Raw genomic sequence first — 12875 nt, forward strand, 5'->3', positions numbered from 1 at the left:
AAAATTAGGTGCCATGTTAAAATGGGCTGCCTTGAGGTTTTAATGAGTAAATGTATGATTTGAGAGGGTTCCTCTTGTACTCTGTTTTCCCATTAGCCTTTAGGCTGTACACTAAGCTTTAACCCAAAATAACAACATAATATTTTTCTTTGCAATATGTTTACAATATAAGTTTATACTTGATGGAGGACAGAGGGATGATAATGGATTTTAACACATTAAAGTTATAATGAAACATTTTGTGGCCCATCCTTTATAATTACACATCAATTTCCAATTTTATAAAAGAAGTATTTTCTTTGTCAGAGTTTAAAATTTTGGGTTCTCAAGGTTCAGCTTTTGTATTTCATGGAATTCCTGACTTAATCACCTCTTTTCTTCAAAAGAGCTGCTATGTATTTCATTTTTAATGTCTATGGGGAAAATACATTTTATCAGACATATTTTATGTATGATGTCAATGTTAATTGTCCACACTGTAGATTTATGCCCCATCAAACTTTATTAGATCTAATAGATGAAGACACGCCTTCAGAATTGACCAACTAATTTTAAGATAACAGGTTAACCAGTTACATTAATGAACTTTATAGGAATAGGCTAAAGCAGATAAAAACATTTTTTAGACTATAATTCTATTATATTTCCTGGGATGTAATAACTGTTTATTGTTAGATTAAATTGTCGGTTGAATTTGAGCCCTAATTGGAAAGTAGATTGATCTGATAAATTCAAAAAGTTGAAGAAAATCAAAATAGTTAATCATATCTTAGAAATATTCCTCCATTTAATGAAGGAATAATGCAGTTCAAATAAATAAAAACTTAAATGATAGTAATGAACATTAGTATAGCATGCCATAGTTGGCAATTATATGATACTGACCTGTGGACTGGGTGTAGCAGAGGCTTAGAGAGATTGAAATGACTTCCCCAAAAGTCTGGTGGGCAGTGGAATATCCAATACAGACCATGAACTTTTCTCCAGATATGTACCTGCAGCCCTTAACAGAAGTGAAAATTGGACTCTTTAGAGAGTCATCTGGAGTTTCATTTGGCCTTTTTGATCACTTCATGAAATTAACACAAACTTTAGACTTTTATGTTATTTGCTGTAGCAAATCTACCCATGTATTTTTTTGTTACTTCTTATTTTGAAATATTTTTAGACTTACAGAAATTGCAAAGATAGTACAGAGTTCCACATATTTTGGGGGGGGGTCGGGGGAAGGTAGTAGCAAATATGTTGTTAACTCTTTAATGCTGTTAACATGTACCAAACATAAAATATTACCATTTAGATAGATGAGGAGATAGTAGGGGAAGGGCTCTACTCCCTCAGGTCACCTGTTCACCTGAGGTTATGATCATTCTTCTGGTTCCATTTTTAACTTGCTCATAACTCCAAGTATATTCTTACCATAAGATCTGTGTAAATGTCACTTCATACTTAACCTTACCAAGTTTCATTTCGTCAATTTTTAATTTCAGATGCTTGGATTATTTTATGTACCTTTTGGCCTCTTCCAAAGAAAGCCTGCTTATTGTTCCAAAAAAGTATTTTCTTTTCCCTGAACGCTTAGCATAGTTGAGACTCATTTATGGATAGCTGTACGGGGAATAGTGTCCCAAGTATAGCTACCCCTTAGCATGTGTATACACGTTTAAAATTTATTTTTGATCTCTGTTTCTTCTCTGCATGTGAGCATTTTAGTGTTGACTCATTAAGTATTTCTATCTATAAATAGTGATTTTTTTATAAATGAATGGTACAGTTTTGAACATACCTTTCTCAGGTAAGTCTATACTATTTGGATTTGAAAGGAGGTAGAAAGTCTTTGTGTGTATTACCTTTACTCCATCCTCTTTTTTTTCCTGCCAGATGCATTGATTTCCTCCTTTTTCACTCATTTCCTCATACATCTTTGGCTCTATTATGAATTCCAGGCCCTTCTATGCATATAGAATTTTTTTATACCTGTTTCATTTGCTATTGCCTCAACTTGACCTTGATCACTTTCTTCCATCTCTTATCCTCAGTACCTAGTACTTACTAGGACCTCCATACATAGTTGTTGAATAAGTTAATACATTAGTCCTGTAAAATCCTGAACACAACTAACTCTTTTTGCCTTCATGAGTGTTGTTTCCTCTATCAGGAAAAAAAAATCCCTCCCATTCTTCACATGGTGAAATTCTATTTGTCCTTCAGCTCTCTTCACTATAAATGTTACTTCCCAGAAAGGTCTTTTTTGGGCTCATAATTTAAATCTCACTTTGTCCTGTAATATGTGTAGTTATTTATTTTGTGACTATTTGTTAAATGTTTGTCTCTTCTAAGTTCCATGAATTTATTCACTGCTGGATCCTCAGTAGCTAGAATGTAGTAGGCACTCAATTAAATGTTTGTTGAATGGGTAAAAAAAATTTTTTTTCCCAAATATGTTCTCAGAGTGAATTACTGAGTCTGAGGATCTGAATATTTTAAGATTATTAATCCATATCACTAACTGGCTTTCCATAAGGGCTGTTCCATTTACCTTCCCACCAACAGTGTCTGAGATTGCTTTATCCTTGCTAGTATTATTAATTTTTGTGCTGATTTGATCAACCAAAAATGATGTTTTATGGTTTCCATTTGCATGCTTTTGATTATTCATGAGTGCGAACCTTTTTCCCCTCCATATATTTGCTGGCCTCTCATGAAGACTGTTGAGCCAGCATATCTATTCCTGGTCTTTTTATCTCTAATCTTCTCTATCCTTTACACTGTGATAGGATTAAGTTCTTTAAAACACTTTTTACTGTCATTTCCCTGCTCAAGAGCCTTTCCTCAAAATGCTTTTGTATCAAAGGTGAGCCCACTCAGCCCTGCCTTGACCTAGACCCCCTGTACCTGTTCAGTCTTCCCTCACTGTTTCTCAGTGTAGTAGTACCTCTGTCCATGGCATTCAGCTGATTCTACCTCTGTGCTGTCCCTCTACCTCTCTGCCAGTCTCAGTTCTTGAAAGATGTAATATGGGTCTCATAACCTCTTTATGGAATATATCAAAGCTAACTTTATCCCAGAAACTTTATACTTGGATTTTTATTGCCTTTAAGTCGTTCTCTAATTATATTGTGTTTCTCATCTGCCTCTATTAATGATCAGTTGCTAGGTAACAATATTTTCACAAACGTAGTGGCTTAAAACAGGACATATTTATTACCTCACAGTTCCTGTGGGTCAGGAATCTAGATACAGCTTAGCTGGGACTCCTGCTTCAGAGTTTCTCACAAGGCTGCAGTCAAGGTGTTGGTCAGAGCTGAGGTTCTACTGGAGAACTTCCCCTTCTAAGCTCAGGTGGTTAACAGCACACAGTACTTAAGGGTTGTTGGACAGAGAGCCTTAGCTCTTTACTGGTCATTAGCCAGAGGCCACTCTCAGTGCAGGCTACATGGGCCTCTCTGTATGGCAGCTTACTTCAAAGCCAACAAGGGAGGGCATCAACACAGAGGGTTTGCTAGTAAGATGGAAGTTACAGTCCTATGTTATTTAACTATGGAAGTGATATCCCCTCACCTTTCCAGTAGTCTGCTGGTTACAAGTAAGTTTATGTTCCCACCCAAACTCAGGGGGAAGGTCTGAATTCTAGGAGGTAGGGAAAATTGGGGCATCTCAGAGTCTGAACACCACACCACCCAGCTCTGTCTCCCTGGATCATCATGTTTTGTATAACTCCCAGATTTTGACACCCAAGGATTACTTTATAAGGGCTTATTGAATTGTGATAAAATAAGAAGGATGTAAATCAGGAGAGAAATGGGAAGGGAATGCCTTTGACCTATTCTAACTACAAAATTTAAGATACCAAGATGACTATAAGAATTCTATTAGTAGTAAAGAAAAGGCTGTGTTTTATTTTTTTTTATCATTCTAATTATAATGCATTCTTTTTCTCCAAATAATATTTTTGAACTGATAGTATATTTACTGTAGTAATAAAGACATATAGGAACATGGCAGATAGTATTTTATGAGATAATGCAAGGCCCATCTTCAAATGGATTATATTCCCGAAGTTAATTTTTAAGTCAGTTGCTTGAGATGTATGAAAGTTTTATGCATAGAAACAATGCTATAAATAAGGTTCTGAGGCTGGGTCAGCCCAGAAAAGCTCATTTATCTTAGAATCATAAAGTGCCAGAGATGAAAGAGGTGTTTAAGATCATCTAGCATGTAACCTCCTTAAAGCATTGCATCAAATATTTGTGAGTGCCACCTAGGGCCCGGAGAAGAAAACCACTTGTGTTATAGCTGAGCTACGGTGGTGGTGGTACTACAGAGCATGGGTATGATTTACAGCCAGTTTTTTGGGTAATGGGGTGCGGGGTGGTAATAATATATTTTGAACCCTGACTGTCACATTTTAGATTGCCTGTCATTTTCAAACCACTCTAGTCTTAGAGTGTATGTGACGATTTTTAGATGGAGAATGATTATTATTATAGAAATTGTTCCCAGAAAGGAAGCCCCCCTCTTCCACATCAGTTTGGATAAAGCAGAGATGCTTCTGGTTCTAAGACAGCTGGATTAGTGTATATGGGGACTATGTGGGAGACAAAGCATCTAGCTCTGTTTGACCTCTGGTGAGATGATTGGAGGCAGGGAGATAGTGTGTTTCTACCATGGATGGTCCCTTTTCCTGGGTGCCTGAGATGGGGGAGGCGAGGGCACAGTGGCATTGGCTCTTAGTTTGCATAGGCAACTGTAAAGCCAGGTGAGGGTATGTAGGGAACTGCTTAATCTTTTTAATATAGGCATTATATTATTAATAGAACTCTGTTCTCCATTCTGCAAACTATCCTAACACACAGCTGAGTGTCCACTTCCTTTGTTACCCTAAGAAATTTTCCTGGTGTATCTCACTTATCGATTTTTCCACAGAGGTTCTAAAGGTTTATTTTTTGCGTAAATCTAACTTTCTTCTTTGTCTTTTCTCTAAGGAAGCCATTAAAGTTCCAATCACTGATAAGGGCTCTGTGACCCTAAAGTGCCCCTCAGATTTCAGATAGATCAGTGTTAACAAGATGTACAAGAAGCAGAGAGAGGGCTGGGGAGATTGGTGGCATGCATTGTGAGTCAAGTCTGTAGGGGGGCATTTTATTTGAGACCTTTTTCAATTACCTTCATAACCTTTAGCAGGGTATCTAGTGTGAGTTTTCCTTCTTTTCTTTAACTGTCTCACTCTCCAGAAATCCACAGCTTAGAATGTGTGTGCTGGGAGGGCCCTTGAGATCACTGAGCCCCTTCGTTGTACAGGTGGAAAAAACTGGGGTCTAGGGAACATGAGTGACTTGGCGAAGACAGTAGTATCAGGACCAGCCCTCCACCCTCCCCGCTCAGCCTAGTGCTCTTTGTGCTGTGTGTTACCCTGTCTCTGCTAAGCTACACAGTGATTCCACTTTCCCAGCTTTTTCGCTTTTGGGGCCTCTCCCTCCCAACATTGAAAGGTGAAGGAAACTTTTAGGAGAACATGCAGAGAAGAAAGGGCAGGTTATATAAATCAACAAAGGCATAACTAAAGGAGCTCTGAAAGGAACTGGAGCACCTCTGCAATCTCTGAAAGCTTGGAATAATTGGGAGGCAGTCTTGTCTGTTTTCTCTGTCAGATAAAGAATATGAATTTTAATGATGAAATGCATTATTCTCATTTCACATTTGGATATTTTTACCATTTGTATGTTTTAAATATTCATTGAAACACATGTCATTTAAACTGGTAATGTTACTTTTTTAGTAAGATAATCGACTTTTTAATAGGCAATAGTCTTATTTTTTTATTTTTGTTTTTTAAAAAGTTCTATCTTTATTTCTCTCAGGTTCCATCTTTAACATGAATTTTAAGTAACCCTCTGTGTGTGTGGCGGGGGGTAATTAGGTTGATTTATTTATTTTATTTTAATGGAGGTACTGGGGATTGAACCCAGGACCTCATGTATGCTAAGCATACACTCTACCCCCAAGCTATACCCTCTCCCCTGGCAATAGTCTTATTTTAAAGAAACCATTTTTATAACCTCTACATGGATACAGAATAAAACTTCAGTGGCCACTGGTTACCTTCCCTAAAGCTCAGAGTTCTGTAGGTTTAGTGTCTGGTTGTCTACTTCATGATTGCGAATTAGTTTGTTAACTTTTCCCCCCTGGTTTCTTTCTTTTTATTTTTTTATTGAAGTGTGGTTGGTGTACAATATTATATAAAGCTTATTAACTTTTATAAAGGCTTATTTAGGGGGTTGGTAATGCTATTATACAGACGTGAAAGACGTGCTCACTCTTTAAACCACTTATAAGCAGATGGCTGAACTTTCTTTCTCGGCCTACTGTGCCTTATAACCATGTATTTTAGGAAGACCTTTTTGTAAAAAATTAGCTATCATGTAAAACATACCTTTTTGAAGACTTTTAAAGAGTTATCAAATATTGTTGACTGCATACCTGTCCCTGTTTGAAATTTTTTAAAAAAGAACTAGAAAGGAAAGGTAAAATTTGCTAAATACTCAGTTTGAGGATCCTTTTATCAGCTCTGTACAGTTGTCCACGTGTATGTGACAAGGACTCATTTCTCTTCCTTCTAGTGACTTAAATTACTGCTTCTTGAAAATTCTGTCTATTATTTTATTTAGTCCTCAGCAAACATTTATTGAAAATCGACTCTGTGCTAGAGACCTCTGTTAAGAATAACAAAAGAGGAAACAACCTAAATGACTGAAAAAAGAGGTTTTTTTGGATTCATTTATTTATTCATTCATTCATGAGTTACATTTCTCAGCCACCTTCTTTGGGTTAGGCATCGGAGATTGTACTCTTGAGAAAAAGAGGCACACTCTTTTATGTCATGGAAATGACAGTCTAGTGGAGAAAACAGAACTTAATACAATCATCATATAATCACAGATGTTACTACAGCTGTCGAAAGTGTTACGAAGGGCAAGATGTAAGGGCATAAGGGGGGTTGTAACAGGAGGACTTGGCCCCGTCTGAGGTGGAAAAAGTGGTGGTAAAGAATTATGTCCATTGATGTGGAATATCCACATAACGTTATTAAGGGAAAAATAAAGTTACAAGTCAATATATATAGTGTGATTTTTGTTCATATATATAAAAATATACATGTACATAGGAAAGTATAGAATGAAATTATTAACAGTGTAGTTAACTGTTGAATTATGGATCTTTTAAATTTTCTCTTATACTTACTTTTTCCCTAAGTGTTTTTTACAGTCAATGTATCTTATTTGGACGATGAAAAAAAATTAGTGAAAAAAGGTATTCACAGTCTCTGTCCTTGAAGAGTTTGCCTCCTAGGGAGGGAGACAAAATACTATGTAAACAAAAAGCTATGTAAACATAGGTAAACTATGCAAGGTGGGACATCATATAAAAGTGTTGTATATTGAAAGCTGGGCGACTCCAGTTTCCTGGGTTTCTAACTACAGGGACAGGAAAATAGGCAGTTTGATAGTAGCACTAGAACCATGATTGTGTTTGGTTCCACTGCTGCTGTAACAAATTGCCACAAACCAAGTGCCTTAAAACAACCAAGTTCTATAAATCAGAAGCCTGTGCACAGCTTGGTTCAGCAGGTTCCTTGCTTCAGGTTTCACAAGGCTGAAATCAAAGTGTTGGCAGGCCTTTGTTCCTTACTAGAGGCTCTGGAGAATGAATCTAATTCCAAGTTCAATTCAGTTCCATGTGGGTGTAGGTTGAGGTTCCATTTCCTTGCTGGCTATCAGCCAGGGGTCATTCTCAGCTTCTAGAGGCAACCTATGTATTCTGTAGCTTATATTCTGTGGCTCGTGGTCCCTTTCCTTTACAACAGTGGGTCAGATCCTTCTCATGCTTCAACGTCTCTGACCTCCCCGTCTTTAGGGTAGTATCTTAGTTCTAGATTGTCCGTGTGGATTGAAGAATCTTTTAGCCAGTGACGGGAGTTCAGGGACAGAGTCATTTTAAGTAGGGTTCTAGAGCCCCAATTAGGTGGGTTGGGGGTTCACAGCAGGACTTACATTCTAGCAGGGGAAATCAAATAAAGTAGATCTGTGGAAGAAAGGCATAGATAGTGGTGATGGTGGGGGTGAAGGGCAGGGAGCTGGTGAATGGGTGACCATGTGGGTTCTTGGGCCAAGATGCAGCTCCAAGAGCCCATCTGTAGTGAGGATGGAATTCCAATTAGAATGCCAAGCTTGGTTCTTGGCTGAAGGACATTGTGGGCGGGGTCTGTAGGTTGGAGTTCTGTAGGCCAGCCTAAAACTAAAGCCTGGTGAAAACTTCTGCGCACAGTGAGGAGCTCCCAGCTCTGTCTTATGGAGTTGTAGAGGCTTAGGAGAACAGAGATGGTGCATTTATCCATTATGCTGGATTGAGTTTTACAGAGTGTCCAGGCTATTCTTTAGAGTAGCTCAGTAGATAACTGCTCATTCCCACACTTAGGGATAAGAATGAACAAATGAGGATACTCTGAGCTTTTGGTGAGTTTTCTGTTGCTTTGACGAAAGCACTGTCCTCTCTGCTCTCCTGTCAGATATTTTCTGACTCCAGCATTAACCTACCATCTCTCCTAGTGTGGCTCAACACAAAAAAGAGAAGCCTAGACAGATACTTCACTTGAACTTGCATCTGTGCACTCATTTGCCCACAAATTCCCAAGCATTGGAAAACAGTACATTTTGTGGTGTTCTATGGAAACACTGTATTATTTGTGCAGTTTTCCCCTAATCTTTCACCTTTCTCTCATAGAAAATGTTAGAAGTTGTAAAAATGATAGCTAAATTTTCTGAAGGCAAATTTATGGAGGCATCTTTGGAAAATATTTTTTTGTCATTTCATGACCACACTCTCTTTAGCCTGAATTTTTGAAAAACTTTTTTACAAAGTAACATCTGTATTGCTGGTGAAATTCTTCCTCTCGGTAATACTTGCTCTGGGTAATACTGCTAGCAATTTGAAAGAAGAGATCCAACTGCATACCATATAAAATTCAGGAGTTGAAAGTTGAAATGTTGAACAGAGTCTATATAAAGAAGTAAAAAGCCACTTAACAGAATTAGATGACAGGCATGCACCTAGGCAAGGAAGAGATGATTGGTTCTTCTGTGTGTTGCCTGCCTAGGTTGTGTACTTGGCATATCTAAATTAAACAGCTGATTACACATGCTCACCCAGAGTCTTCCTGTTTGGGTTGGTTCCAAATTAACCAGGCAGCTGTAAAAATTCTTTTTCATTTTGTCATGGTACATAAGCTTACAGGTATGACCTTTGTAAATTTACTTTCAGTAATTATTAACCACTCCAACTATGAATTTTTTAGTCATCAAGGTGCAACCTATTTACGTTTACCTGGATGTGAGAGTTGAGAGCAACTGAGAAGTTAGAGGGTACACAGTCTACGCACGAGCACCCTCGAAGCTAAATACAAGTCCGGGGGTCCGTATGACCATCCTTAGTTTTGATAATTTTCCAGAAAGCCTCACAAAACTCACTATTACACTCACAATTACAGTTTATTATAAGGAAAGGCAACCAGATTGAAAAAGAAGCTAATAAGAGAAGCTCTACCATTGTTCCCACCCCCTGGAGTCAGGGCATGTTACTTGCCTGGCATTGATGTGTGATGATACACATGGGGTTTTGCGAGCTGGGACTCTCACCCAAGCTTCAACATTCAGAATTTTCACTAGGGCTCCATTATGCAGGCATGATTCATTGCCCATGTGGCTGACTCAGTCTCAGCCCCTCTGGTCAGGCTGAAGTACCATAGGATCCCAAATGCCTGGTCTGCGAGGCATTGTTGGTCTTTCTAAGAGTGGTCAACTTCCACCTGAAATCCTATCTGCTGTGGCCCACCTCCAGCCTTCACATTGTTAGACTGTTTGCCATGACCTAAATCCCCAGGCAAATAAAGACACTCCTACAAGGTTTAGCAGTTAACTGCCAAAAGCCCAGGGCAAAGTCCAGACCTCTTTCTGAGTACATTAAATTTTTTACTGCCCCCTGGGACTCTTTAAGTTGTGTGTTGTAAAATGCATTTTCAAGATGAAATTTAAATCTTATTTTTATAGTCTTATTGAAGTATAACTTACATATAATAATTTATCCATTTTAAGTGTACAGTTAGAGTTTTGGTAACGATACAGTCATGTGCCCTCTGTCATAATCCATACTTCTTTTGCCCCTAGAAAAATTACCCCTTGTCTCCAAACAACCACAGCTGCTGTCTGTCAGTATAGTTTTGCCTTTTTAGAATTTCATATACGTGGAGTTGTATGGTATGTAGTATTTTTTGTCATACTTTTTTCACGTAGCATAATAATGTGAGATCATCCATACTGTAAAATATATCAGTAGTTTGTCCCTTCTTAATTGCTGAGTAGTATTTCATTGTGTAGATATACCACATTTTGTTTATCTGTTCATCAGTTTTGGATTCTTTTTTCCATACTTAACATTTTTTCCTATTGTAAATAACACTGCTTTGAAAATTTATGTACATGTGTTGTATGGAAATATATTTTCTTACTTTTGGGTAGATAACCTAGGATTGGGATTGCGGATCCATATTGTGAGAGTATGTTTAATTTTATGAGAAATTATCAAACTGTTTTGCATTTTTTCTGTTTTCTTCTAGAACTCTTTTTATTTAGCACTTGTGTTTGTGTACATTGTGAAGAGGTCAAGGTTTGTTCTTTTTCCCATACATGATTCCCAGTTATTCCAGCAGCATTTATTGAAAAAACTACCTTCCCCATTGAATTACCTTGGCACCTTTGTCAAAAATAGATTTCATTTTAAGTTGGAGGGCATGAACGGAAGTTGATAGTTTCTAATACTGGTGGGTACCAATTTTATGGAGAAATGGTCTATTTTAAATTAAACAAGGATGTCACCTTTTTTATACCACTGTCTTAAATAACTAGTTGCAACAAATCATATAAAAGAGATAAATGAAATGTGTGTAGGTCAGTAGAGAGTAAAATAATGCTATTTGTCAATGACAAGGAACTGTAACCTGGATGTTTTAGGAGATTCAACAAAAATATATCTTGAAATGAGAAGCTTAAATCATGGGTTATAAAACATATGCCTAACTGAATTCAGTCATTTGTTTTATCAGTAGACAAAATATAATGAAAAAGATAATACTTGTTTTATTAAAAACTAAAATCTAACAAGATACAAGGCCAAATACAGAGAATTATAATACTTTAATAGAAAAAAAATAATAAGAGAAATATAATCTATTCCTGGTTGAGTAGTCTAAATATCATAAAGATGACAATACAAACAAAGTCAGTTTATAGATTTAATGCAATACCATTTAAGATCCCAATAGGATGTTGAATTAAACTCAATTGATAGTATAAATCACATAGTAAGGGAGCAGGCAAGAACTTCTGGGGGGAAAACGTTTTTAAAAATTACTCTTGTTCACAAAATTATTTGAGAGAATTAGAATTGAGTGCATATATTGTATGATAATTAAATGAAGATAGAAGATCAGGAGTGACACCAAGGACATAGAGATTAGACCAGAAATCTAGTCTCAGTCTAGTTACTGAAGTTGATCACCAAATTAACTGTGAACTTTCTGGCTTGGAAAGCAGAAGGGGAAACTCAGGTTTTACCAGACGTTGCAGTTTGAAGGCCTTTAGGCAGACACTGTTAATCACTCAGTGGGGCTGGGAGTAAGACAGCAGGGAGTGGTGGACACTTTGAACTTTATATGTGTGTGCTGAAGGTAGTGGCTATTCGGGTCCAGCTGATTTTTGGCATGTGGGTACATAGGCCCAGTGATAGTAATTTTTCAAGAGAAGCTAGGAATTTATAAGGCACCTTCACTTCCTAACCACCCTCCTGAAGGCCCCTGTACCTCCTAATCCCATCACCTTTGGAGGTTAGAATTCAATGTATGAATTTGGTGGTTTGGGGGGGTGACAGATTCAGACCACAGCACCTGTCGTCTGCTGATTTTTAAATACTGGCAGTTAGTGTACCGGCCAAACAAAATGTGTAAGGGAGACGGGTTTACTCATTGTCTGGATAAGGGTTATGTGTGTATAGTTGTCATTGTCTAATTAAGGATTTTATAACTTCAAGGGGAGCAAAAGGAGTTTTGCCATTCTAGACCAAAACCTGTTCCAAAGTATATTAACAAGACTACGTGAATGTAGGTTAATAACAGTGATGGAAACAAAATAGAAATATCAGAGATAAACTGATAGTGATTTCATATTTGAGAAAAGCAATCAGTGTTTAATAAAAAACATTGTTGAATGATAATATGAAGAAGACTGCATTTACATCTATTTTAATCTCATACCATGCAAAATATATTCCAGATGAGTTAAATATTTTTAAGCAAACATTATGTACTTAATTACCTTTGTGATGGAGAGGATACCATTGTTGAAGCAATAAAGAAATAAAGTAGTACCAAGGTAGGCATGTTTGATTATTAAAAAGTTTGATTCTTTGCTACAAAGAAAAAAAGCAATACAATGGAAGTAATATTTGTAGTTTTTCTCTGATCAGTAAGATTTTCCATGTAATTGGAATGTATCTACGAGGGTAGATCCAGTAGGCACATAACCAGGGATGGCTTAGACTGTAACCAAGGATAGTTTACACTGGAGAAGATAACATTAAGGTGTTTGGCTTAAAGATTTTCATTTGTAAAGTGAAGATAATTGTAGTATGTCCTTTTTAGGGGTGTTTTAGAGAAATAAGTATGTTAAATGATGTATATTCCTTAGCACATTGCCTGGAACCATATATGTTAACTGCTATTTATTATAATCGTCTTCCTTATTACCATCTTCCAAAATGAGTTTCAA

At 37.1% G+C, this 12875-nt stretch overlaps 1 protein-coding gene across 4 annotated transcripts in view; it reads left to right on the forward strand.

The window, feature by feature from the left end:
- The window catches only part of SLC44A1 (solute carrier family 44 member 1), a 170916-nt gene that overhangs the window by 58065 nt on the left and 99976 nt on the right, over positions 1–12875 (forward strand). The window lies entirely within an intron of this gene.

The sequence above is a fragment of the Camelus ferus genome, chromosome 4, assembly GCF_009834535.1.
Source record: "Camelus ferus isolate YT-003-E chromosome 4, BCGSAC_Cfer_1.0, whole genome shotgun sequence".
Lineage (NCBI taxonomy): Eukaryota > Metazoa > Chordata > Mammalia > Artiodactyla > Camelidae > Camelus > Camelus ferus.